Source organism: Ambystoma mexicanum, chromosome 7q (genome assembly GCF_040938575.1).
Source record: "Ambystoma mexicanum isolate Mex_15411 chromosome 7q, UKY_AmexF1_1, whole genome shotgun sequence".
Lineage (NCBI taxonomy): Eukaryota > Metazoa > Chordata > Amphibia > Caudata > Ambystomatidae > Ambystoma > Ambystoma mexicanum.
The window spans coordinates 959,962,690-959,990,639 of NC_090941.1; the positions used below are offsets into that span (position 1 = coordinate 959,962,690).

A 27,950-nucleotide genomic window follows, 5' to 3' on the forward strand; every position below is an offset into this window, starting at 1 on the left:
CCTCCCCCACTCATCCCTCAATCCAGAGTTCTCCTCATATGAAGACACAATATTATTGTAAATCCTGCTAGCAATTGAACAACCACCTGGCTCCCTCTCCTTAAGAAAGAGATTCACCATTGCACCCCCTTGCTCTACCACATCACCTATACATCTCTTCAATTTTCTGAAATCAGTAGTTCGAAAATTGTCAATGTTAAATCTCGTCTGTAATTCTCTTTCACCTATCCGCTCACCGTCCACAAAGACATCGTCAATCCAGTAAATCCCACTCAAAAACCAATCCGGCCAGAATCAAGACCTACCTCCAACAGAAATCAACGGATTCAACCAGATGGATGCATGGGTGGTCTTCATAGCAACCGATCCAAGCAATTCATGTATATGTCTCCATGTTTCTCTCAGAAAAACTGTCAAAGGCGATTTCTTACACAATGTGTTCGTAGCTGTGAGAATTGCCCTAGGAGGAAGCGGGCCCAGCAAACACGCCTCAGCAATTGCCCATTTATCAGGTGCGTCAACCAAAAAGGGTACAATGAAGTGACTGGAAAACGCTAAGTGATATGCCTTAAAGTTCGGAACTCCCAGTCCCCCTTTTTCCACAGGTAATTGAAGTTTCCACAACTTGAGCCGTGGCGGCTTGTTATCCCACAAAATGGACTGCAACAAACCATCAATTTTCCTCCAATAGTGTTGGCCAATTTTCACCGGGAGCATACCCAGAATGTAATTAATTTTCGGAGCCGCATTCATCTTAAGAGCGTTCACCTTGCCCCAAAGAGACAAACAAAGTAACGACCATCGCAAAAGGCTCATTTTCAAGTCGCTACACACCTCACTCATGTTCACCACAACCATCTCATCTGCCTGCGGTGTCAGCCATATACCCAGATATTTTAGTTTCCTTTCACACCACTGAAACCCAAGTCCAGTAATCAAATTCTTATCACAGTATCCCGAAATCGGCAACACCTCGGATTTAGACCAATTGACCTTAAATCCTGCCACCGCATAAAATCTATCCAAAACACCTAATAAGGCCGGAAGGGACACTGTCAAATTCCGCAATAATAATAGCAGATCATCTGCATAAAACCACAATTTCTGATCGGCACCATGAAAGTTCAATCCCTGTATTTGCACATCACACCTCAAGGTTATCGCCAATGGTTCCATTGCCAAAACAAAGATCAGAGGGGACAAAGGGCATCCCTGTCTCGTACCCCTCTGTAGAACAAAAGAATCTGATGATTGTCCATTAGTCCTGACAGTGGCCGTTGGACAAGCATAAAGCAGGGCAACCCATGAAATAAATTCTTCCCCCAGGTTCATAGCACGCAATACCAAAAAAAGATACTTCCAATCCACACGATCAAACGCCTTCACCGCTGAATCTGGCAAGATTTTATAAAACTCAGCAGGCAGACCGTCGGGACCAGGAGACTTGCCTGAGTTCAGTTTTCCGATAGCCAACCTCATCTCATCCACAGTCACACTCTCACCCAACATGCCCTTCTCCAAATCATTCACTCTAGGTATATCCAAACCATCCAAAAAGGACTCATCCACACCACTGACACCCAATTCATTCTGATACAATCTCTCATAATAATCCTTAAACGTCTCATTAATCTGTTTTGGATCAGAAGTCACCATACCACCCGCCGTTACAATGGAACTGATTGCACCTTCCGACTGCCGTTGCCTTAATCTGTACGCAAGCCAGCGGTCACATTTCTCACCATATTCATAATAGGAACATTTCAACCTGAACAGATCTTTCTCAGATCGTACTCTCAAAATCTCATTCCACTCTCTCTGCATATTCCTTAGTGACCTCTTATTTTCCAGATTTGCAGGATCATTCATCAAAGCATTTGAGAATTGTTTAATACGTTGTTCCAAATCTAAACTTTTCTTCTCCAAATTTTTTCTCCTGCTACTGGACAAACCCAGGATCAGACCCCGCATTGTACATTTAAAAGCCTCCCAGATTGTCCCAACACTAAGCCCCTCTGTTCTGTTTTCAGCCACAAAATGTTCAGCCTCGGATCTGATTTTTTCCACAATCTCCTCGTCCTGAAGAATAGAGGTGTTCATTCTCCAACAAAATGACTTGGATGTATCAAACTTCAGACCCACATTCAGAAACACCGGTGCATGATCAGTAACAGCAATACAACCAATCTTGCAACCTGCTAAATTCGAGGTTGCAGAGCCAGCCGTGAGAAACATGTCAATACGAGAGTGTGAACCATGTGAGCCAGAATAATAGGTATATTCCCTCAAATCAGAGTTATGCAATCTCCAACAATCCTCCAAGCCAAATTCAGACACAAGAGAGCGGAAAGAACAATATGTCGGATCCCTCCTCCGATTAGCACAGGGACCACTACGATCTTTGGCATCATCCATCACCAAATTAAAATCCCCCTCCAGGATCACATTCCGTGAACCAAAATCCTGCAGCATCTGAGCAACTGTTCCAAAAAGGAGCCATCATCCACTGAGGGAGCATAAACATTACAAAGAACAGTTTGGACCCCCTGAACCTCCACCAAAAGTGCAATGACCCTGCCCTCATCATCTGAGCGTGAACGTAAGACTTTAATCGGGGCATTTTTCCGTATCAAAACAGCCACCCCTCTACTCCACTAAATTATTGAATCTAACATACAGAAAACATTTAAGTCATCGATATGCTCTTCCACGAAGGATTGGGGAACTTTATGTATTATATCTTTAATGATAAATCATGACCCGCAGGGGGCCCGATAACTATTAAAAGTGATGTCTTTTCATCCCATAGGCGTGTTGGGTGAGCATATTGCTCTTTAATATTTCTCTTCCACATTGTGCTGCTCTTTCCATTTATGTATAGGGGGTTCCCTCCATATACTAAGTTATTCAATGTTACCATTTCCCTGTCTATTTCTACCCCAGCAGCCCCCTGAATGTTCCTCTAATTTTTCGGACCAAAAGCTATTTTCTGTTTTAAGGGAGTTTTGCTCATTTCCGTGCACTTTTTGGGATGATCAAAGAACCATAATATAATTATATTGCCATAAACACAAGGACAGAAACGATTCTTGACAAAACTTACAATCAGAAACTAAACACAATACTACAAAACCTTTGAAATGAATACTTGAAGACATAGTGAAAAAGATCCACGTATAAATCCAAAGTATGTTACCACACAACACAAAAACTGGGACATTCCGTTTGCTCTCATAATTCCTCAACTTAAAGACAAGGCCCATGAATCGATTCTCCAACTATCACCCAAGGAAGAACAACATGCACTTGAGTCACTTGTTGTATTTGTATGATTGTTAATAATGGGCAAGTCACCATTTCTGGGTGGTCGTGAGCCAGTGCACTGGCCAGCCCCAATTGCATACATTAGTGTCAGAAACAGACTGCAACACTAACACATAGTACGCTCCCAGCACCCACCGCGGTGCTGATAGTATTTCACAAGAACAAGACTATAAAGGACCTGTAATAAAATGACTAACAAAGGGGGAAAAACATTTTCTAGCCTTCCCGGGTTAGCAGTGGTTCCTATTGCTGTTGCTCTTTAAAAGAAAATGGCATGATGACACTCTGATGCATAACACATCCCCTTGTGCCTGTTCCAAACAAGGAGAAGGTAAATTAATGTATCCTTTGCACACCGCCCTCTTCCATCCTCTGCAGTGTACAATTGCACACAATTAGAGGTCAAGGCTTTCTATGTGCATCTCTGACCTAAACATATGTTTGATGCAAGTGAAGGGGATTGCACCACTTCCCTTCGAATCAACCATAAAATCTCATTGGACACTGATACCATTGTACAACATATCCCAACATATTGTTTGAGAACCATTTAAGAAAAGGGGTAAGTACCCCCAATATTGTCATGGGTCTACCTCTAGAACGTCTAGAAATTATGAATATTGCATTGTTGTATGATTAACATTATAATTTATCAATAGTTTCCCTACACAGATTCATCACTAAAGCAAGAGGTCCTTTCTTAACCATAAATAGAAACACATTGAGAATGATCTCCCTCTTTTTTTTAGCATATATATATATATATATATATATATATATATATATCCTCCTAGCCCAGTTACTTGCCCTACTTCCCTCCCCGAGTCAGCCCAACCTTACTGATCACTCCTTTGTGTTGTATAAAGCTACACCTTTGTATGCTTTGTTGTATAAAGCTAAACCTTTGTATGCTTTCTTGTTGCTATGGTTTTCAGCTTTGTTTATGCCAAGCACATCATCTGTAATTCCAGAATTGATTTATGCCTACTGTGCCATTCTGGAATGATGTGTGCTTGGAGATGTTTACTCTGGAGTGAAGTCAGTTATACCCTGGATGCTGCCTGTGTTGGGGGTCTTAAGTGAGTTACTGAAACTGTTCCAAATAAACTGGCTTTCACTTACCAAGTTTGTGGCTTCTTTACAATGGCGACGAGGATGGGATGTCTGTAGTGATCCCTGCAGAAGCCAAGCCCCCCAACAGTGACTGGAAGTGGAGTTTGGCAGGAGCTGTCAGCAGGAGCAGCCATCACCCAGGAGGAATTGGCAGGAGCTATCAGCAGGGCAACCACCATCCAGGAGCTGTCAGCAGGAGCAGCCACCATCCAGGAGGAATTGGCAGGAGCTATCAGCAGGAGCAACCACCATCCAGGAGCTGTCAGCAGGAGCAGCCACCATCCAGGAGGAATTGGCAGGAGCTATCAGCAGGAAGCTGGAAGCTGCCTGAAAGTGGATGTGGCGCTGAATCAAGCCCAGCTGAATACGGATGTGGCGCTGAATTGAGAAAGGATACTGAAACCTCGCCCAGGGCCCCCTGTGGGAAGGCGAATTAGGAGGAGCTATCAGCAGGAAGCTGGAAGATGGAAGCTGCCTGAAAGTGGATGTGGCGCTGAATCAAGCCCAGCTGAATGCGGATGTGGCGCTGAATTGAGTAAGAATACTGAAACCTCGCCCAGGGCCCCCTGTGGGAAGGCAAATTAGGGGTGTATGACAAAGGGCACCACAGCTTAGAGAAGGTCCTCTCTCTGGCCCCCCAAAGGAGGAGATATTTTTGTGGTGGTGACTGGACAAGCATAGCCAAAATAGAGTGGCTATGTATGGCAACATTTGACGATATTCTAAGAATCATCATTTGACATCTTGAAAGCAAAATTGTTTTTGTTGTGTCATATACTTTGAACGCATATTAACCTGCTATTTTACGCATTGTGTTACGTAGCATTTAGAGGTTATAAATATGGCCCTGTCTGGAGTCCCCGGTCCGCAAGTATTTATGCTCACACCAGGTCTGCCAAAAATTAAGTGGGCCCCGTGGAAGAAGGGATTCCTACATTATGTTAAAGCTACGTGTGGGAATGGAATGTCTGTAGAACGTAAAATAGCAATGTTAATGCATTTTCTGGGGTATGAAGGTCAGAGGATATATGACACACTTCCTGATATTTCCGAATTAGATTCAGAAGAGGGAACAAATGATTTTGACCTGGCATTGACCAAACCTGATAGGCATTTTGAGTCAAAAACTAGCACAGTATTGGAGCGATATCATTTTGGCATGAGATGTCAACATGAAGGAGAAATTGTTGAAGACTATATAACTGCTTTGAGACATTTATCCCTCAATTGTAAGTTTGGTGGTGGATTAGAGGAACACATAAGAGATGAATTTATGATTCACTGCTCTAATGATAAAATATGGGAGGAAATTTGGTTAAAGGACGATCCAAACTTAGAGGAGGTCATTAGTATAGCGAAGAGAATTGAGCACACATTACAGTGTGTAGCTAAGCTGTCCCTCAAGGAAAATAAATCAGCACCAAGTGTTGAGGTACTAAGAGTTGGAGATAAGAAGGGAGGGTACCCAAAGGAAAAGAAAAAACATAGAACCAAGCCCAATAAACATTATGAGAATAGCCAAGCCAAAGGTGGGGGTGGTGAGCAGAATAAAAGGCGGTTTCAAAAGGACGCCGCTCAATTTAATGTGAAAAAGGGAGATAAGTTATGTTTTCGCTGTGGGAGCTCACGACATTTGTCTACATCTCCCATTTCCCCTGGGAGGCGAGTGAATTGTGGTTTATGGAAGAAGTGGGGGCACTTCAAGAATTGTTGTAAAAACTATCAAATTGGAGGTGGAAGGAGACCCTTCTTGATTGAAGAATATGACGGTGTATCTTCTGAAGAAGCTGATGTTTCTGAGAATGAAATAGTTACCGTTCATATGGTAAAGTGTTCAGGTTCTGATGAGTGCGAGCATCCATCAGCATGGATAGAGGTAAATGGTCATATGGTTAAAATGCTTGCTGACTCCTGCTCCAAAATCACATTAATGTCTAAAACTGTTTTTGAGAATGTAATTGGAGGTGACGTCAGATGTTTGATTCCTTCAGATAAAATACCTGCAGGATATAATGGAGACAAAATAGAAATTCTGGGGTGCTATGAGACAGAATTCAAATTCAAAGGGAGGTTCACACGTGGGAAAATATATGTTACCAAAAGAGGTGAAACCTTGTTAGGTTGGAAGGAACAAAGGGGTTTGGGAATCAAGTTGGATCCTAATACAGAAGAGCAATTCCTCAATGTGGTTAATTCTTCTGAGGTTAATAGTGACAAAACAAAAAGTAAAATGGTGACTAGATATCCTGAGGTATTTTGTAACAGAGTGGGGTGTCTCAAAGGGATGGTGCACAAGATTGAGGTAAAAGAAGGAAGCAATCCTGTTGCATACAAGCCCAGACCGCTGCCCCTGTCTATGCGGAATGCTGTGCGTGAGGAATTAATGAAATTGGAAAGAGAAGGAATTATTGAGCCAGCTAGGGCTGTGGAGTGGATATCTCCTGTGGTGGTGGTAAAGAAAAGCAATGGGGATTTGAGGGTATGCATTGATTTGAGGGAGCTGAATCGGTGTGTGGTAGCAGATCGCCATCCTCTTCCCAATATGGGGGATTTATTAAGTAGGATAGGGAGTGCAAAATATTTTGCAAAGCTTGACATGGTGAGTGCGTATCATCAGATAAGTTTAGATGATGAGTCACGCAAATTGACTGCTTTCATCACTTATGAAGGAATATATCAATTCAAGCGCCTGCCATTTGGGCTGGTGTCAGCGTCTTCCGTATTCCAAAAGGTTATGGACAAATTGTTGAAGGATGTCGGCGGTCTATGGTGCTTTCAGGACGATGTCCTGATATGTGGGAAGGATGAGTGTGAGTTAAAAACAAGACTGGATTTAGTTCTCAAGATCTTTAAAGCAAGAGGAATAGCTTTGCGTGGCGAAAAATGTGTATTTCTGACTCAAGCGGTTGATTATCTAGGTCATGAAATTTCTGAGCAGGGACTCAAACCAAAAAGGAATTTAGTTGAGTCCATTTTGAAAACACAGCCACCAAAGAATAAGGCTGAGTTGAGATCATTTCTAGGTACTATTGAGTTCTATCATAGGTTTGTTGAGAACTATGCCGTTTCCATAACTAAATTGAGGGCATTATTAAGGAAGGGTGCTGAGTTTGAATGGAGCAAGGAATGTGAAAAAGAATTTGAAGCAATGAAAAGAAAAATTGATATGGCAAAACCCCTATCGATGTTTGATACTAGGAAGAAAACCATTCTGGCCGTGGATGCCAGTGAGACAGGTGTAGGTGTGGTGATGTTGCAGCCAGGTCTTGATTGTACGGAGATGATTGTAATGCATGCATCCTGCATGTTAAGAGGTGCAGAATTTAACTATTCCGTGTTGGAAAAGGAAGCCCTGGCGTGCCATTGGGGCATTGAAAAGATGAAAAAATTTGTCTGGGGTCAAGAGTTTACCTTGAGAACAGATCACAAACCCCTTAAGGCGATTTTTGAAAGTAAAGGCCTCGACAAGGTTTCAAGGAGAGTGGCAGGCTGGGTAACCAGGCTACAGTGTCATAAATTTGAAATAGAAGTAGTTGCTGGTAAAGAGAATGTGCAAGCTGATCACGCTTCGAGAGTGAGGTTGGAGAATGATGCTGGTGAAAAAGGAAGTAATGTATATGGTGAACATGAAATGGTTTTTGCAACTGTGGAGGGTATAATTCAGAAACAAGAGTGGATTCAAGTGTTAAGGGCCAATGAGATGTGGAAGCGGATTATGGTATTTGTGGCGGATGGGTGGCCAGAGAAAAGGCTAGTATCAGGTGAAGAGAGGGCTATGTGGGAAGTAAGGAATGAACTATCCGTAAAAGGAGAGCTGTTGTACAGATGGGACAAGTTGGTGGTTCCAGGCAGTCTGCGGAGGAAATTGATTGATTGTGCCCATCAGGGACATATTGGCATTTGTAAAACGAAAGAAGTAATAAAAGCCGATTACTGGTGGCCAGGAATTGATCGCGAAATTGAGAAAGTGGTTGGTGCGTGCAGTGACTGTACCAAATCAGGGAAGAACGTGATAGCTGTGTCCCAACCAATGGGTAAAACTACCATTCCTGATGGTGTGTGGCAAGATTTGTCCATGGATGTTCTAGGTCCCGTAGACATGGGTGCAAGTAGAGGTAGGTTCATTTTGGTGATGGTTGATACCTTTTCGAGATGGACAGAGTTTAAGATCCTGAGGGAAGTCACGTGTCAACGCATAATTGAATTCATGGTGGATGTGTTTGAAAGGGAGGGTTTGCTCAGGAGCATTCTCACGGATAATGGTCCACAATTCATGGGAAAACTATTTTTGGAGTATCTGTACAAATGTGGAATCAAACACAAAAAGACTCCTTTGTATTGTCCCCAAGCAAACGGTATGGTTGAGAGAGTAAATCGAAGTATTATGGATGCTATTCGTGGAGCTAATGCATGTGGTCTTGACAAAAAGGTTGCAGTAAGAGACAGGCTGTATGCTTTGAGGATGGCTCCGTGAGTAGAAACAGGGATTAGCTCATTTGAACTTATGAGAGGGCGAAAGGCAAATACCTGTGTTGCGTCAGTTTGGTTGGGCAGAGCGAGAGCGTCAGATGCGGTTGTGGATATTGTAAAGAAAGGGATGGAAGCCCGAAAAAACAAGTGGGTGTAAAGAGTCAATAAGAAGCACCAAAGGAGAATAACCATGGTCAAAGCTGGAGATTGGGTACGGATAAGGAAGGCTGTTGTTACCAAGAAAGGGGAATCATTATACACAGAACCTGTTAGGGTTACACAAGTCTTCAAAAACGCTGTGTGTGTAGAAAGTGGTCAAGTCTGGTCTTTGTCCAGAATCCCGAAAGTAAAATGATGTAAGTATATATCTGTTCAGTGGGTACATATCCCACAATAAAGAAATTTATTTCATAAGGGAGGGGGATGTGTTGTATAAAGCTAAACCTTTGTATGCTTTGTTGTATAAAGCTAAACCTTTGTATGCTTTCTTGTTGCTATGGTTTTCAGCTGTGTTTATGCCAAGCACATCATCTGTAATTCCAGAATGGATTTATGCCTACTTTGCCATTCTGGAATGATGTGTGCTTGGATATGTTTACTCTGGAGTGAAGTCAGTTATACCCTGGATGCTGCGTGTGTTGGGGGTCTTAAGTGAGTTACTGAAACTGTTCCAAATAAACTGGCTTTCACTGACCAAGTTTGTGGCTTCTTTACACTTTTATTCTCTTATACCATCCATGGAAATCTATTTTTGCTATGATCAATAGTATGGGTATAGAGAACTGGAGTGTTTTGGGTTTTGACAAAGGACAATGTGAACCATTCATGCTTTAGATGGTTTATGTTAAACTCTGGACCCTGCACGCAGAAAACGGTTAAATGGAGTTGTCCTGTCTGTAAAGAGGACACCATTTTGATGCAATAAATACACCTTACTGCCCAACAATTTTGAGAATACCTTGCCCTCAAGTGACTAACCCTTATACTGATTGAAGGAAACAGGTAGGTGGGTTTAATAGCTCCTCTATCCCCACCCTCGGAGGAGGTTTTCCTTGAGAATTGCAAGATTTCTCAAGCAATACCTGTTTTGGATAATTTTACCATAGATTATCAAGATTACCAAATTGTATTTGATACTCAAAAAGGAGACAACTTTCTGCCTCATCAGGCATATGAAATTCTTTCTAATGTGCCGATCAATTATGTTATGTTATGTTATGTTAGTTATTCTTGAAGTGCACACTAACCCCACCGTGGGTCGTCTCCTGGTGCAAAAATGGAAACCTGGGACTTCTGCATTGCTTTATGAATATTCTCATACAAATTCAAATAAAACATTGGCACATCAGAAGCTCCTTTATCTGCAGCTACCCCGGCTTAAGATCGCCCTGTCTATTAACAAACCTGTGTTCTTGACCTGATCTAGGGGACACAGTGAAGAGACTTTCGGCCGCAGTTGGTGTCAATCTCTAAGTGTCAATCACAAACAAATGCAGCTTTGCACTGTAGACTAATTCTCCCTTTTATCGTACCAGGATACACTCATCAATTCCTTTTTCAAGCAACTGGACTATTTCAATGGAATGTATGTTGGATGGATAATTTGTAAACTGGGAAAGCGCAGAAAACTTCGAATGCAACAGATTGTTTTTAAAACTCAAAATAATCTTTAAAATGGTGACCCTGGCTGACTGTTCTAAGAATTGTTGTTTTAAGACAATGTGAATGGTAACGTGGAGCTCATTCGTCAACCCAGAGTATTTCCAACATTCCTCCAGTAAGGCATGCCACGCTAGTGAACCTTTCCATCACTCATGTGGATGTCGGTGTGTGGAAAAATCTGCTCTCCTACATTTGTGATGAAACCTCCTCTTTCTGGTGAAGTCTACCCTTTTTTAGGAAACACTTCAAAACATTTACAGGGTAATTCATAGAATTTTTAACAAAAGTGGCGCATGCGGCTGGCGCACAGTGTGCGTGTGCGAATGTCTGCACCAGCAGCGGGCGCTAAAATCGATTTCTGTGCACAGCGTATTCATGGATTTTAGCCTCCAAAACCAGCTGTGGCGCAGAGTGGCGCAGCGACCCTGCAGCAGCGCCAGTTACGCCCCCAAAAACGCCCTTGCGCAAAGAAAAGCCATCAAAATCCCCAATCCAGCGCAAAGGGCTGCGCTAACCCTGGACCAGTTTACAGGGCTGCCAAACAGCAAACGCCAAGGTGGGAACATGTATTACTGGGGTTCGCGTGAAGTTTCACACGCGAAAAGGCCTGTGCGAGTGGGGTACATGTATAACTGGGGTTCGCGGGAAGTTTCACCCGCGATTTCAGTAGGGTACGTGTATTACGGGGTTCGCGAGAAGTCTCACACGCGATTGGATCCGGGTACGTGTATTTCGGGGGGGCGCGGGAAGTCTCACACGTGAAAGGGCCTGTGCGAGTGGGGTACGTGTATAACTGGGGTTCGCAGGAATTTTCACACGCGATTGGAGCAGGGTACGTGTATTACGGGGTTCGCAGGAAGTTTCACACGTGAAAGGGCCTGTGCGAGTGGTTTACGTGTATAACTGGGGTTCGCGGGAAGTTTCACCCGTGATTTCAGCAGGGTACGTGTATTACGGGGGTTCGCGAGAAGTCTCACACGCGATTGGATCTGGGTACCTGAATTTCGGGGGGGGCGCGGGAAGTCTCACACGCGAAAGGGCCTGTGCGAGTGGGGTACGTGTATAACTGGGGTTCGCAGGAAGTTTCACATGCGATTTCAGCAGGGTATGTGTATTACGGGGGTTCGCAGGAAGTCTCACACGCGATTGGATCCGGGTACGTGTATTTCGGGGGGTGCGCGGGAAGTTTCACACGTGAAAGGGCCTGTGCGAGTGGGGTACGTGTATTCCTGGGGTTTGTGTGAAGTTTTACACGCGAAAGGGCCCTGTGCGAGTGGGGTACGTGTATTCCTGGGGTTCGCGTGAAGTTTTACACGCAAAAGGGCAACGCCCGTGCGCGATACGTCACAGACGCGCTAAGGGCCTTTTGTCCAATGAAATCGCGTACGTATGCTGACCCGCTTACGCGCTAAGGGCCTTTCCTCGAATTACACGCTGACGTGCACATTTTTCACGTGCCAAATCACTCCGTATCAAGCTGGCCACGCATACACACACAGAAGACCACGCTCCTGCTCTGAAGGCCATTTTCCTGCCCCCCAGACCCCTGAGCACGCTGCCACCTGCCATCTGCTGCCAGCAGGCCCCCACTCATGTCCCACTCATGTCCCCCTGCACCCCCACCCCCCAGCAGTGCAGGGCACCTGCCAGCAGGCCCCCACTAATGTCCCACTCATGTCCCCCTGCACCCCACCCCCCAGCAGTGCAGGGTAACTGCCAGCAGGCCGCCCCCACTCATGTCCCCCTGAACCCCCACCCCCCAGCAGTGCAGGGCACCTGCCAGAAGGCCCCCACTCATGTCCCCTTGCACCCCCACCCACCAGCAGTGAAATGCTGATCTCATGACACAAACCAAAAGTCAACTATGTACATCAACACATGTCCCTCACAGACATACACTGGTTGGCATTGCTTGTGTAAACCCACATTTTCACATGCATCAACCCAATGAGCGAATCCCACACATGGAACTAAAAAATGAAAATGTATTATGTACATGAAATCAAAAATGAAATGAAAGCATGCCAAAATAAGAAACATTAAATGAAAAGCATGTGAAAAAGATGATTGAATGAAAATGATAACCAATCCAAAAAAATTTGAAAGAAAAACAGTCCAACAAGGCAAATCCAAAGGAAATGTAAAAAACAATCTCCATTGCTCCATGTCCATAATGCAAAAAACCCAAAAATGAATACATGATGAAACTATATACAATCCATTGTCTAAGGATGTAAAGGGTCCATGATCCCAACCAAACAAATGAAACCTACCTAACTAACTACCTAAAAATATAACTATATGCAAATTTGCGTGGCATTGTCCATTGACCACAAATAAAAGGAAAACGAAAAAGAAACCTAACCCTAAAAACTATTTACAAGGTCAGCGGGCTAGTCCGACGGCTCACTTTTGGATGTCCAGGGCCAGGGCATCACCAAACTCCAGGTCAATGTCCTGGAGGCGGTCCTCTTCCATGGCCCCGAGGGTTCGCGGGGACGACGACATGTTCTCCTCCAACTCCCTGCGAATTGCCTCGAGGCACTCGGCCCGCCTCGGGGCCCTCCGCATGGAGTTCTCCGCCCTGACCATCGTGAGCCGTGCCTCTTCTGCCCGCTTCCGCTCTGCATCTATAGCATGGCCTAACCGCTGCCACACGGAAGACACTTCCAGTCCTGGGTCCTCCTGCCCTCTGGCCGATTCCTGCAACTCCGATGTCGAAGGCCCCGAGCCATGATGGCTCCCACCTTGTTGCTGCTGCTGCTGTGCCTCTGCCTGTGCCCTGGCATTTGCTGCCTGCACATCCTCGTCTGGCTGGGGTGCAGTTGTTGAGGTGGCCACCCCTGCTGGACGTCTGTCTCCTGACTGTGGCAGGGATGTGTCCTCCACCAGCCTGGCCGCAGGGTCAGAGACAGCTCCACAGGGTACCCAGGTGATACATGGTTGGGAAGATGGAATGGAGGACGACTGGGGCATAGGGGGTTCAGTTGAGGAGGGGGTCGGAACAAGGTCCAGAAAACAGAGGAATCCGGCCCTGGTGAGCTTTCCCAGTAGGTCAATGCAGTCAATGAGCCATTCGAGAAGACTTGCAGTCTCCTCATGAAAAGACTGCAGGTCACATCGCATGGCCCGTTGATGCAATGCCACCCCACGCAGGACAGGCTCAACCCGGTCCCGGATAGCCACGTCCGCAGGGAGAGGAAGGCCAGTTGTTGTAAGCGGATCCCCTCCCTGAAAACGGGTCTGGACGTAGGCATCCCTGCTGGTGCGGGATGATGCAGTCACAGGATCGGGGACAGGATTACACACAGGCATCTCTGCGGTGGCCTGTGCTGCCTCCTGTCCCTGCCCCTGCACTGCACCACTAGCAGCAGTGGAATCCCCACCCCCAGACCCCGTGTCTGTCCCTTGCATGGCCTCCTCCTCCACCAAACCCCCCACCAACCTGAATGACTCTGTGCCAATCTTCCTCCGTCGCACCCTGTGGGGTCTCAGCTGCCCCTTCTGCTGCCGAGGAGTCCGACTCAGACCTCCGCCTCTTGGACCTTCCCTCGGCAGCTGCGGCCTGGGACGCGGCAATGGCCTCCTCACTCCCCCGACAAGATGACAACCTGGGAGGGCTGCCGGGCCTTGCTTCTCCGGCTGGCGGGATGATCCCTGCCGCTGTGCTCCACAGCACCCTCTCTGCCCTCTTCTTCAGTTGACGCTGCAGACAGGGAGAGATAAAACACACGCATCAGGGCACTGTACAATGGACTGATACACACATGACAGTTGCACATGAGTGGCATTGTTTATCTACAGACATGGCATCACACTCCACAACACACATGTCATTTTAACTCACACACATGAACATTTCAACAGCAATATTGTACCAAGCAGCACCATCCATACACATACAACAGCATGAACAGCCAAAGGTGAGCCTGCCATCACATGAACCACAAGGAGTGCACTAGACATGCACACACGCCACCACACTTAGATGCATGTCTACATCTCCTCCAACTGTTGCAGTGATGAGATCGCCATACATGTCACACCTGCCATTCATCCTTCTACATATCAGTGTCACGTGCATCCATGTTGCATCACAGTTGCACACTTGTCAGATACACATACATGCACATGTACACAGTGCAGATACATGCATTATGAACCACCATCCATGCCACAACCATGCCAATGTACATACACAGAAATTCAAACATGTGTGCTCCCACACCTGCATTTGCCCAGCATGCTTACCAACATATACACCATCAATGTGTCTCACAACTGAGAGGACTCACATGTGGCATATGCGTTCCAGGACCCTCATTTGATGGTTCAACAGCTGGCCCTGGCACCCCTTGGCATCCGCTGCCTTAGCGAGGCGCCGGGCCTTGTTGAGGGTCCTGGACCTGAAGTCCTCCCAGCGCTTCTTGACATGATGTAAGTCGCGGACTGCCACCCCCTCCGCGTTGATGGCAGTCACGATGTCCATCCAGATCCTGGTCCGTCCTTCATTGTCGGCGCGCAAACTTCCAAAGAGGGCATCATACTGCCCCAGGACTTGCTCCACCAGGACACCAGCTTCAGTGGCAGTGAAGCTGGTGGCCCTCTGCCTCTCTGGCTGGGGGTTGCCAGTGCTGCCAGATGGTGTTGTGCCGGATATGGTAACCCCATAGGCAGGAGTGGGTGGGCAACGGGGTCCTGGGGCTGGGCTGTGGAGCGATGGAATCCCAGTCGGGAGTCTTCGGTTCCAGCAGGGGTGGTCACAGCAACTACAACCCTGGCTGACGTGCAGGCAGTAAATGGCAGGGCACGTGGGCAGCAGGCAGTCAGGCAGCAGCAGATGGCAGGTGGGAGCGTGCTCAAGGCTCTGGGGGGCAGTAATTTGGCCTTCTGGACAGGAGCATGGTCTTCCGTGAGTTTTCCCGTGGTCAGCTTGATATGGAGTGATTTGGCACGTGAAAAAATTATACGTCAGCGTGAAATTCGAGGAAAGGGCCTTAGAGCGTATGTGCATCAGCACACGCACGCGATTCCATTGGACCAAAGGACCTTAGCACGTAAGCGCGTAAGTTACATTACGCGCGCAGGCGTTTCCCTCATAGCACGTGATTGCTACAAGCGGTGGAATGACCTGAAACGCAGAGCAAAGAACAAGCTGGCCTCAAATCATGCCGCTACTCTGGTGACTGGTGATGGGTCTCCACAAGAGGACAACGAACTCACTGAACATGAGTCTGTTGCTGGGGCCTTTGTCACAGAGGATCCAAGGTGTGGGAGAACTACCTGATTATGATGCATTGTCCGGTGAGTGCCCATGCATGTGTGTGTAATGCATGTGTATGATGTTTGTGTGATGGGTTCTGATTAAGTGCCAGGTGAGGGTGTGTGTGCCTGAGTGGTATGGGTCACCCATGTGCTTCATCCAAAACATTCAGCGGCCTTGGATTTTAGTATCCCTTCTGCCCACAGTAGTAATTTAGCGCAACATTACGGCAGTTGCACTTGAAGTGGCATCTTGCAACAACATTGTTTGTATTTTTCAGTGTTCGTTCAGGCTGATTGTTTCAATTCTCCCACTTTTGCTACGCATTCCTCAGCCCTATTGTCACATTTGTGACGTGCTTCTGTCATTGATGAACCCCACATTGGCCCACATGTGCTACCTTGTTAGGTGAATGATTTGACCATTCAGGCTGATTGAGTATTGGCCTGATCACATACATTTTTGGGGCCTGTTTGAATGTGGAACATGATTGTTGTTTCCTGTCATGTTGAAGTGCACAACCATTGATGTGTACATCGGCCTGCAATCACTGTATTTCTGTACACTGGATGTGTTGCAGTGTGTGGCACATGTCTATTTTGTCAGACTATGTAGCATTTTTCATCTCATCATGTCCATCTCACATGGATGGCTGACAGTATTCATTCACTGACATATGGATGTACTTGTGGAATGTACCATGGCTATGCTACATGCCATCTGTGTGATGGCATGTGTCATGTATGTGTATTGGACATGCCACTCACAGGCCAATGTGTGATGGCAGTGCTACCCAGCATGCAGCAAATGCGTTGCTCTTCCATGTTGGTGTCATCAGTGTCTGCCTTTTGCCTCCCCTTCCAACTCAGTGACAGTGCATGCATGGGAGGGTTATAGTCATGTGGGACATGTGTAAATCATGTACTGGTTCTGTAGCTTGTCAGGCCTATTTGTGTGCTATAGTGCTAATGCCTGTTTCCATTTTTTGTCTTTCATGTTTTTGCAGGGGATGACGCACTTGATGCTGTTGAGGTTGAGGAGATGGTGCAGACCCAGGAGGGATCTCAGGCACGACCGGGCACCAGTGGGGGACGTGGTGTGGTGGTGGGTGAGAACCCAATCTTGCTGCAGACCATTCTGTCCAGGGGTGCCTCTGGGTGCACCTCCCCAGACCTCTATTCAGGTGCTGATTCGGATGATGAGACCTATGTGCCGTCGCAGGTAAGTGTTTCTGGCAGGGATTCTGTTCTGTCCAACCCACCTGCACCAGGGGTAGAACCCTCTATGGGGATGTCAGTGTTGGTAAGTCCTCCTTTGGCGGTTACGGATGCAGGGTCACACTCCACAACATCTGATCCTGTTCCTGGGCCAGCAGATCAGAGGGGGAATGCAGTCCTGCAGCCTCAGGCAGTGCCGGCACAGCAAGGCGCAGATCGCCTTGCCCCAAACAGGTGTGGTGCCCGCCGACGCGGTGGCCGTACGCCACCAGGCAATACCGCTTGGAAACAATCCATGTACGGTATGGCAACCCAACAGGCAGCATCAGTTGAGATGATGGCTCAAGCAATGGAGAGGGAGGCCACTTCCATTGTCCCCCCTGAAAGGCAGATGGAGCAACTACAGCAGGCAACAGACTCCATTTGCCAATCACACAGGGAGGACATGTTGGCATCCAACAGGGACAGACGGGCGGCACTGGAGACTCTACGCCAATCGATATCAATAGAGTCCCAGGGCCACAGGGAAGCCCTGAGGGTAGAACTCCATCACCTCAGGGAGACTCTTGTTGACCTTGAGGCTTCCACTAACTTGAGGACAGAACAGCAGCTGGAGCGGCTCACACGATCGCTCTCAGCTGAGATGCAGGCAACTCGAGAGGAGATCCGGGCATCACGTCAGGTGATGCATGGGGATCTCCGCACTATAATCCTCCAGAACGAGACCTTCCACACCCGCATGCTTGCTGCCATGGCGGACCATACCAGGGATTTGCGTGGGCTGCCTCCCATAGCACCACCACCTCCAGTGGCAGCAGCAGAGGGTGATGAGAGCGACAGCAGCAGTTCTCCCACATTGGCATAGCCGTGCAGGCCATGAGCCCATGGAGGTGTTTTTTTTCCCAACATCCACACATGTGGCTGTTGGTGGGCACCCTGTCCTCGGGCCTCCTGGGTGCCTCCCCCCAGCCCCCACATGGCCATTTTTGATTTTTGATTTTTGATTTTATTTTACAGTGTGTTGCCTTGTGTGGCTCCCATGGGCATCCACTGTATTCCGGCTGGGCACATGCAGGCCTGTTCTGAGTTTGAGTTAGATGCTTGGGTTTGTGATACACACACCTTCCTTCTTCCCGTTTCCATGGGCTTGCAAAGGGTGTGCCCAAGTGACAGTGAATTACGCAGTGACGTTGGACTCCCATGAGCTGTGTGGGCAGTCTGTAGTCAATACTCTGTATACATTCCTAGTGGATATTGTTGTTGTATTGTACACTGCATGGTGTATTGATATGTGCTTGTGCATCCATGTCTTCCTCCTAATTTGCAGGTTAATTCCTCATGTCTTCACAAGGCCGTCCACTTTGGAGATGGAGTTCATGTTGTAAGCAGTGCACTTACACATTTGCATGGCAGCAACACTGTACAGTTGGAAGTGGTCGATGTGCTGGCATAATCAGGTTGTAAGACTACCACTACTTTAACTTAGTACTGTCATGTTTATGCTATGTTTGAGGTTGTGTAGCTGCATTATACTGTTTGTAAGTATTTGGTTATGTGTGTTGTTAGTTCTACATTACTGGGAGACTGTACTTTGTGACACTTGTGTCATGTTTTGGGGATTGCTTTGTTTGCTCTCACATAGCATGACATGCCATGGTGTGTTGGGTGGCAGTGCTGGGGAGGGGTTGGGTGACATGGCACTGTTGTCATGTTGTATTTTGCAAGGGGGTAATGAATGTAGCAGCATAGAAGTGTGTCTTTTGATGACACAGCATTGGTGGTGTTTGTGTAGGTAGGAATGCACTCAATGTAACACTTCCAGGTGACCAATCTCAGGCTGGTATGGTTCTGACAGTTGACTGTCCCTTATGCCATCATCATTGATTGCCAGATGTTATGAGCCAGGGCTGTGTGCACTCCACAGGGGTGTGATTTTAGGTGAAGTAATTAGCCACCATCTGCGTACGGGCTGCCTCACCCCGTGCCCTTTCCCCTCCCATGCGCAGCGAGCGTGCATGTGGTTGGGGATGTGGGGGCACCACCATGTCCACGGGCAGGCCCCTGCATGTTGCAACGTTGTGCAGGACACATGCTGCCACTATGATCCTGCACACTACTGGGGGAGCGTATAACAGCTGCCCGCCAGAACGGTCAAGGGAGCGAAAGCCTGACTTGAGCACTCCGAATGTGCGCCCCACTATGCCCTGGGTTGCAATGTGGGCTGTGTTGTATTTTACCTCGGGTGGCGTGGTGGGGTTCTGAATCGGTGTCATCATGTGGGTGCTCAGAGGGTAGGCACTGTCCCCTTGGGGAGGTGGTGATGGGGATCATTAGTGGGGTTGTGACATTACTCAATATCTGACATGCATGCATGTGCTGTGGCATTTGTACTCACTGAGCAGCCATGTATCGCCATGCCGCCCAGCTTCTAGGTCCCGGTTTAGGGTTGACATTCTGTAAATAAAACTGTCGTGCGTGGACCCTGGATAGTTGGCATATACTGAGGTGATGATTCACTTGGCATCACATACTACCTGGACGTTGATGGAATGCCAGTGCTTGCAGTTGCTATAGATGTGCTCTGATGCCCTGGGGGGACGTAGAGCCGCATGGGTGCAATCAATGGCACCTAGGACTTTGGGGAATTGTGACACCCCATAGAAATCCTGGACAGCAGCCTGCCTTTCTGCAGGTGTTCTGGGCAGGTATATGTGCCTGCGGACTGATGGGCGTGCAGTCATGATGGCCAAGACCTGGTGTAGGCAGCGTGACTGCGTGGCCTGTGACATCCCCCCCCCACTATAGCACTTGTCCGCTGAAATGATCCACTGGCCAAGAAGTGCAGTACATTGAGGACCTTCTCCAGGGGGCTGAGTGCTTGGGAGCAAAGGGTGGGTGATGTGAGGTCATCCTCCCACTCACTGACCAGGTCGAGTGTTATGTGAGGTGGAAACCTGTACCTCCATACACCTGGTCATCAGGCATCCCAAAAAGGATGGTTCTGGGTGTGAAAATTCTGGCCCTGACTATCCTCCTCCTGCGGTATCCCACGACCATTGCTGCTAGGAACGGTATATTCATACTGGCGTCTGAGCTTGTTTGTTGTTTGCGCGCACATTTAAGCTGCGCGGGTCCACGTACGCCTGATTCCTGCTGGCGTACGTGTTCCCGGATTAGCGCATCTTTTTTGGCGCATGCATTAGCCCTGTTCGAAACCATGAATACATGTTTTGAACGTGCGTGTGGGTGTTCCGCGCATTTGCCTCCTGTACTTCCCCTGTGACGCCCACATTTTCACGCGTTGTTCCCCATTCCGCGTGTCACGCCCTCTGTTCCTCCTACTTTTGTTGTGTGCGCCGCGCTATGTGCAATTTCGCTGTGCGCGTAGCGCACACTGTTTGGAGACGTGTGTGCCAGCGTGCGCCACGTAGAATGTTGGTGCACATCCTGGTATTTCCTCGCGCACAGACTTCCATGAATCACTGTGCGCGGGTTTCGCTGCGATTTTCGCACTGGCACTGCGATTCGCACGCTTTCGCACGCTTGCGATGAAAATTTCAGCGCACATTAATTCCATGAATTGGCCCCTTAGTTTCTATTTCTGTCTAGTGCAATGATGAGTTCACTTGTTTTCTCCTAGTGCCAGGACAAACGACTCTACAAAACCATATGTGAATTTCAGTTCAATACAAAACTTAACAAAACAGGTTAACAATTAATTTAATTTCTGCTGCCATTGCATAGAAAAGTCTCTCTTCTTCTGAAGGCAGCTCATTCTCCTCCACCCGCACAGTTTGCCTCATTATGATTTTCACGGTGCAGTAAAAATGCAGTGGTATTAACATTACGCTGAACTACCGCACCACCCAACTACCGGTTTGGGGGTAAGGTGGATGAAGAACCTCTAGCAAGAAGCTCGAGGTAGTTCCACCACCTTGTAGCCAAAGATCAGCCAATTTGGCAGTATTCCAGCCTGCTGGTAATACCGTAGAAATCCCCCATGGAGTCCTGTGGACTCCAATGAATGAGGACTAGCACTGCTGACCGCCACTTGTAATCTGGTGGTAATACTGCCAGACCAAGTGGCAGTAACTGCAATACAGTTTTGTGGTATATCTGCAGATTTACAGCAGAGATACCACCAAACTCATAATGAGGACACCATCCTCTAATTCCATAAAAGACACAACACCCTAGACAAGGAGGGTGCAGAGGCAGAAAAGGGAGGAAACTGTGCCAGAACGGGCAGGGAGAGAATACAACCAAATGGCAGCGGTGGCAAATAGAAGTTTGGGTCTTAAGTCCGAGCAAGAAAAACGTAGCATACATGACTGAGAAGTAAGGGAAAGAGCAGGGATGCCTTCTCTGCGGCTTCAAAGGCACAGGACACCTACCCACTCTTGAGTGCAGTGTTGTGGGCAAAAGATCTACTACCGCTGAAATCGGCTGCAAGGCCCTCGTGGTATTCAGAAGCAACCAGGTATATGTTCAGCCGTACATCAACACCAATCCAACAGTAAGACAAATTACTATATTAGAGAAAGTAATACGTATCTGAACCGGGAGCAGTTAGAAAAGTGTGACAATGAATACACCACAGACATAATAATAGGACTTGCTTAAGGATGATTGGTGAGGGCATTTGTGACACCAAGGGACTCATTGGAGCTGTAATTTTTATTTTTCTTACTGCTGTTATTTTAAAAGAAAAGTGAAAAAGCTTAATATTTGCCTTTTTGCCCTTAATAGAATTCCGAGACTTTGTTGTAAATATACTAGGTATAATCAACCTTAGCAGAGGTTGGTTCTTTTTAACCGCTTCCAGAAACAAGTATAAGACAGTACTTTTTCCGACATATACCTTGGGTCACGCACACAATACTGGGATTCAGGAGATTTGGTATTTATCTGCATGTATTTGCCCGAGACTAAAGTGGAGCCTTGTGATTGACAAATAAAAGTACACAATCACGTTGCTCCTTTCTTTCAAGATCACCATTTGACCTTGTTCCAATAAGGTATGTCACATACGGAAAGCGTGAAAATCTGCAAGAACTAATTCCACTTCTTCAACAATATTACATTCAAGTGTTTTATTTCTCCAACAGTTTGAGACCACTTTTACCATTTCATGTAGAATTTAAATATTTTCACATTTCAATTTCCTGTGAGCACGTGCCTGGCCAATCATTGACTTGCTCTGGGAAATTGAATTAATTTCATTGATTGTCTTACAAGGTTCACAAGGTCAAAAGGTGGGAGTTGAAACAGAAGTTACACATTGTTTTTAAGATAGAAAGATAAGGATAAATAGGTTGTAGCAAGGGAGGGGGGATGTATTATTTGTTGGGAAAAAGGTATGTTTTGAGTCTCTTTCAGAAAGTGGTGGTGGAGGGTGCAGTGCTGGTGTGAAGTGGAAAGGTGTTTCCATGCTATGCATGTCCAATGGGAAAATGTTTTTTCGTTTACATGTTAGTTTACGTGTTAGTTTGCAGAGTGTAGAAGATGCTGACTAGCTTCTCAGGTGTTTTGGTGGGAGGTAGGTTTCCTTTTCTCAATTAGGATGGGATTTTCAGGTGGATGGTTTTGAATACAAGACAGAGTGCTTTCAAGGCAATGTTACAATGAAGCAGTTAAGCTGGGTGACAGGGTGATGAGTGAGTGTTTGGGTAGCTGGAGGATGAACTGTGAGTTTGGTTAAGAACCACGGTCAACTTGGCATTGTATCCCTGACATGGTAATAACCCTATTTGGTTAATGATATTAATGTGAATAATGAGAAGTCTTGGTCATTTGTTTTTTCCCATAAGTAAAGAAGTGATGTATTGGAAAACTAAATGCCGACACGTGTTTTGACCAAACAGGGGCCTTTTCAAGACTGTGGTAAGTATATATGGTGCGAAAATTGAAAACATAATAAGGATACAAATAGGAGATTTCGATGTGCAAGCACCACACCCATTTCGTGACAATCTAAGTGAAGGGTGTGTGAGCAGAGCATTGTAGTTGTGTAAGCTGATGTTGTGACATTTCAGTGAGCATGTTGAAATTGGTAACCTTTTGTTGGCATATGCATGTTTAATACAGTTTGCAAGTATTTGTAATGGTGACATAGGATGCAACAGGTCATCAAGGGTAGCATATGAGTGGAAACAAATGTTGTGACATGATTGCTTGAAAATAAAAAAGGTAAAGGGTTCAATACAGGTAGTTGGCAGCGTAAACGTGTGGCAAGGTAAAAGGTTCCAATTGTAGATGGCACCAGGGAAAAGGAGAGAAAAAGAGGTGTTACTTCCTGTGTTTTGGTTTAAAGCCCTTAAATTGACCTGACAGGTTCAACTTGCTTAATTTGTGTATACAAGGTGGATGGCTGATAGTTGAGAGGAGCTCTTTATTGGTGCTCTTGAATAAGGCTCTGGTTGTTTAACCTGCAGGTAAGCATATATCATCCGTGGTTAGTAGAGCAAGGGGAAGCAAAAACAGTGTTGGAGGGGGTTATGGTTGGTGGAAAAGGGCAATAAGTAGCTGGATAACTGTATTGCATGTTGATAGTTTTAATTTAATGCTAGTATCAGGGTAGAAACATATGGAGAGTAGTATTATATATTAGGGAGGTTGGGTTGCTATGAGAAGCTGCGTGTAGCCTGTACAAATTATGTTTTGGTTGTCTGGTATTGAGCGTGTAGCCCTGACTTGCTCAGGTTCTTATTACTGGCGTGCCCCGATTGGCGCATGTTGAGCATTCATGATAGGCGAACAACTAGTGCAAGTTGTGTGTGGTCCCATAATGAGCAGCTGCATGTAGTATAGTTAATTAATGTGATGTTCCCGGGTAGCAGCTGGCTGGTGTTGAGCGTGTAGACCAGAATGGCTCGAGTTCATTTTAGCTGCGTATCCATTTCGGCGCATGCTGGGCATACACAAATGTAAAAACGAAGCATACAATTTGTGTGCGGTCACGTAAGGGGGGGTGGTGCAGGACTGATACCATGTTTTAGTCCTCAATGTGATTGGGCCGTCCTTATATTGGCTATTGATGCAGAGTAGCTGTGTAGACCTCAGGGTTTAACGGGAGAGGGTAACAGAGTAAAAATAACCTGGTTTGCTGATTAAATGCACAGGGATGCAGATTTGTATATTGTGAGGTTCTCTGACTAGACGGCCGATGGCGGGGGGGTTAGAAAGTGGGTGGACAGTAGTTGTCCATGGTGCTGTGGGCTTACCTGTGCCGCCAGGTGGGCCTCTGCAAAATGATGAGCTGTTTCGTCAATCCGGTGATGCCGGCCTCCATCTTGCTGAATGGTTGTAAGGTGTATTGTATCATCTGATTTGCCTATGATAAGTTTCAAAGAGGACCATGATGTGGCTCAGTGTGATGGTGAAAGATTGTGGAGTGTAACTAACATTTGAAGTCCTGATGTGTTTGTGTGTTTAAACATAGTGAAGTGCCGTATTTGGCATGATTGGGCAAGCAGGGTGCAGCGGATGTCTAGGATGGTGGAAACCGAAGGTTGCGCTGGAGCTGGGCTGTCCTGAGTAGTCTAGGTCAGCACTCTCAGGTTGAATGAGGATGTCACCTGGTTAGAGTAGAGGTGCAAGTGCAACTAATGCAGGAGTGGCAAGGGAATGGGAAGGGGTAAATATCAAAGAAAAAAAGGTTGGATGGCTGAGCTGCATAGCACTCCCTGGTTGTAGTTTACGAGCAGCAGGAGGCTTGTAGGTGTGGCAATGGGTATTGGGAATAGAGTCAATATCAAGGGAGAATGGGGGTCACCATTGGTTTGGTGACAGAGTTGTATGAAGTTCTCTGGTTGAGGGGTTTATCGCTTGGTTGCAGAGGGAATGTAATCTCTGGAGTGTGTGTGGAGTGATCAGGGTACATATGCCAAAAGTGAAAAGGTTGAAGAGGGAAAGGTATAAACATTAAGGAGAAGGATACGAGTTGGGTTGTTTGCCTTAAATGCTGAGGCAAACTGGATGGTTGGCAAAAGAAAGCAATTAAGAGTAATGCTAGTTGGGTATGGGAGGGTGGTGGTTTGCGATGGTGATTGCGAGGTAAGGAAGTTGATACAGGTAGGCATGCAGTTGTGTCAGTTGTTAGTAAGGTCGAGGTCACATCTTCATAGCATGGTGAGCTCACGGGAAGACATTGAGCTCATGTTCAGTATTAAGAACTTGGCTGACACATCTATATTTACATATCAGTTTAGCTTCTTTCTATTGTAATCTGAGCGGAGGATGAGTCCCTCTGCTGCATTTTGCATGGCTTGTAGGGGGCATGGCTGCTGTTGGGGAGTCCAGCGAGGAGAGCATTACTGTAGTCCAGCTTGGACAGAATCAGTGCTTGGACTGAGGTGCAGAAGTCATCAGAGGAAAGGATTTGTCTCATCTTGCATAGGAGGTGTACTTGTAGATTGCATGTTTTGGTGACAGCAGCTATGTGAAGGAAAGGTGGGGGCTGATGATGAAGCCAAGGGATTTGTCAGATCTAGAGAGGGATATGTGTGCTTGTCTGTGGTGAGATCTTTGAGCCAATGAGTGAGTTTGGGTTTGGAGGGGAGATGAGGAGGTATTCTGTTTTAGGAGGGTGGTGTTTGAGGAAGTGGGTGGCCAACCAGGTGGTGATGGTGAGGAGACAGGGTGTGTAGTTGTGAAGGGGTTAAGATTTGAAAGTATATTTGTGTCAACTGTGCATTGATTCAAATGGATGTTGTGTTTTCCAATGGCCTGTCTAAGGGATTCTACATAGAGTCAAAGAGGCATGGAGACAGAAAGGAACCTTGTGGAACATCAGGCGTGTCTGCAGTAAGGTCAGATCAATAACGGGCAATGAGACAACATGCTTCCTCTCAGTGATGTTAAGCGACTTCAATTCAGCACTCCAACTGAGTCAATGCCTACTCTGGGATGCCCCAGGGAAGCCCTTATTTATATATTTTTATGACAAGTTCATAGATCTGGATGATAAACCCTTGTATAACGCCCCTCTCTTGGAATCCCCCTGACCTCACTGAGCCAAGAAGTAGGTTTGTTTTGCAAATTAAAAGATTTATTGAAAATTAAACAAGATATATATCACACTTTTATGAATAAATTAATATTTGATAGCACACTTATGGATATGGCAGTGATTAACAATGGATAATATTACACTAGCACACCTTTTTAATTACTTAGGAGATGGTATGGAGAGGATAAGGTAGCTGAGAATACTTTATGGTTTCAAGGAAATGCAATGATGGAAAAGAATGCACCACAGAAATAAACTGATATGGTTTCAACAAGAGATAATATATTCAATTTTTCGTTTGACAATTCACTCCCCCCCTATGCAATATAAGGAGGTGGAAGGGTAGCACACAATTTTCAGGAATACAATCAAATGCAATACCAATTCAGTTCCCCCCTAGCAAGCTTAGAGCAACAGGGATGATTTTAAAACACAGGCAAAAATACTTCAAATGTGATTTTCAAAGAAGTGAAAATATGCTAAAAATGATTTTAATTCCCTACAGGAGATTCAGGGTAGGTGATAGCTACTTAGGATTGGTTCAGGTCAACACTATCAGTGATTCATGAGGGATTATCAGGTTGAAAACGGATTTCAGCAGTTGCCAGCAAAAGACAGTGATTTTGACAGGGGGAGAAATTTGATTCAAATTGCAATTCGCGGCACTTTTTCCGAGTGCGTCAAGCGCGATTATGGAAAAACTATAACGAGTATTTAGGGCGTGTTGGAAATCTGAGGATATTAGCTTTAAAATGAAAGTTAAATCGTGTTCCTAGCACGTATGGTTCAAAAGATACAGACGATTTTGTGGAGGTAGATTTCAGAAATGAAATAATGATTCAGAATGGCAATTGACACTTTCACAGGTTTGAAATCACAGAATGGACACACGATTTCTATGCAGTTCTAAATAGGTGGAAATGGTTTGAATTAGATTATTTTAAACTAAGAGATTGGTTTGCGCAGTTCTGGCTGGATACTCACTCCTAATTTTGGAAGGAATGGGCCTCGTCACAGATCTGGTCAACAGGTTTAGCTGTGGTTCTCTCTGCTCTGCTGGTCTGGATCTCTAGTTCTGTTAAACATTCTGGCACTGCACAGTGGTCTGGTCTGGTCTCTGGTTTTGGGAAAAGTTCTTGGCACTGCACGGCGGTCTGGATACAGCTCTGCTTTCTGGGTTCTGGCACAGGGTTCTAGCCAGAATCAAACAGCTCGCCCGGCTGTTGAATATTTCGCTAGGTTGCTGGATTCTGAGGCCTCTGGAAAGGATTCAGCTTGTGGACTAGGCCTTTCTGCTAAAAGTTCTGGAATCTGGAGTCTGGTTTTCTAAGTTCTGGTCTCTGAATATTGTCTGGATTTGAAGTCGTCCAGCAAAGTGCTTCGCAAGAAAGTGGAAAGAGCAGTCCCTACCTGGGTTTCAGTGGGTCTTTTTATGTCTTTTGAAAGTGGGTGGGAAGGCTGACTTTCTATGCCCAACCCTCTGAGGATCCTGATAGGCTATAAGATTCTCTGTAGCCTGACTTGGGAACTGAATTGTGAGTCATCCAGCATCCTTTTTATGGCATATAGAAAGAACACTCCCCTTGTCACTTTGCACACAAATCTATTTTTGACTTAAATGCATATTTATCTATGTACAATTTTTCTAATATTATATGTCCATATTTTCTGTAGCGCCAAACCATCCGATCCCTGTCTTTGTAAGATGTTAAGTTCACTTCTGACAGAATTATGCCCTTTTCATCCAGAACACAACGCCTAAACTTTTCCAGAATTTACACAAATGTGCGCAAGGAATATGGGCATCAGATGATGAAGTGTCAGATTTTTAACATACATACATTTGGAGTAATGCCCTATTTTCCGCTACTACCCCCCAGAACATACCACA

General features: G+C 46.1%; 1 protein-coding gene across 1 annotated transcript in view; it reads left to right on the forward strand.

The window, feature by feature from the left end:
- Positions 1–27,950, forward strand: part of LOC138528419 (retinal guanylyl cyclase 2-like) — a 772,203-nt gene that overhangs the window by 534,411 nt on the left and 209,842 nt on the right. The window lies entirely within an intron of this gene.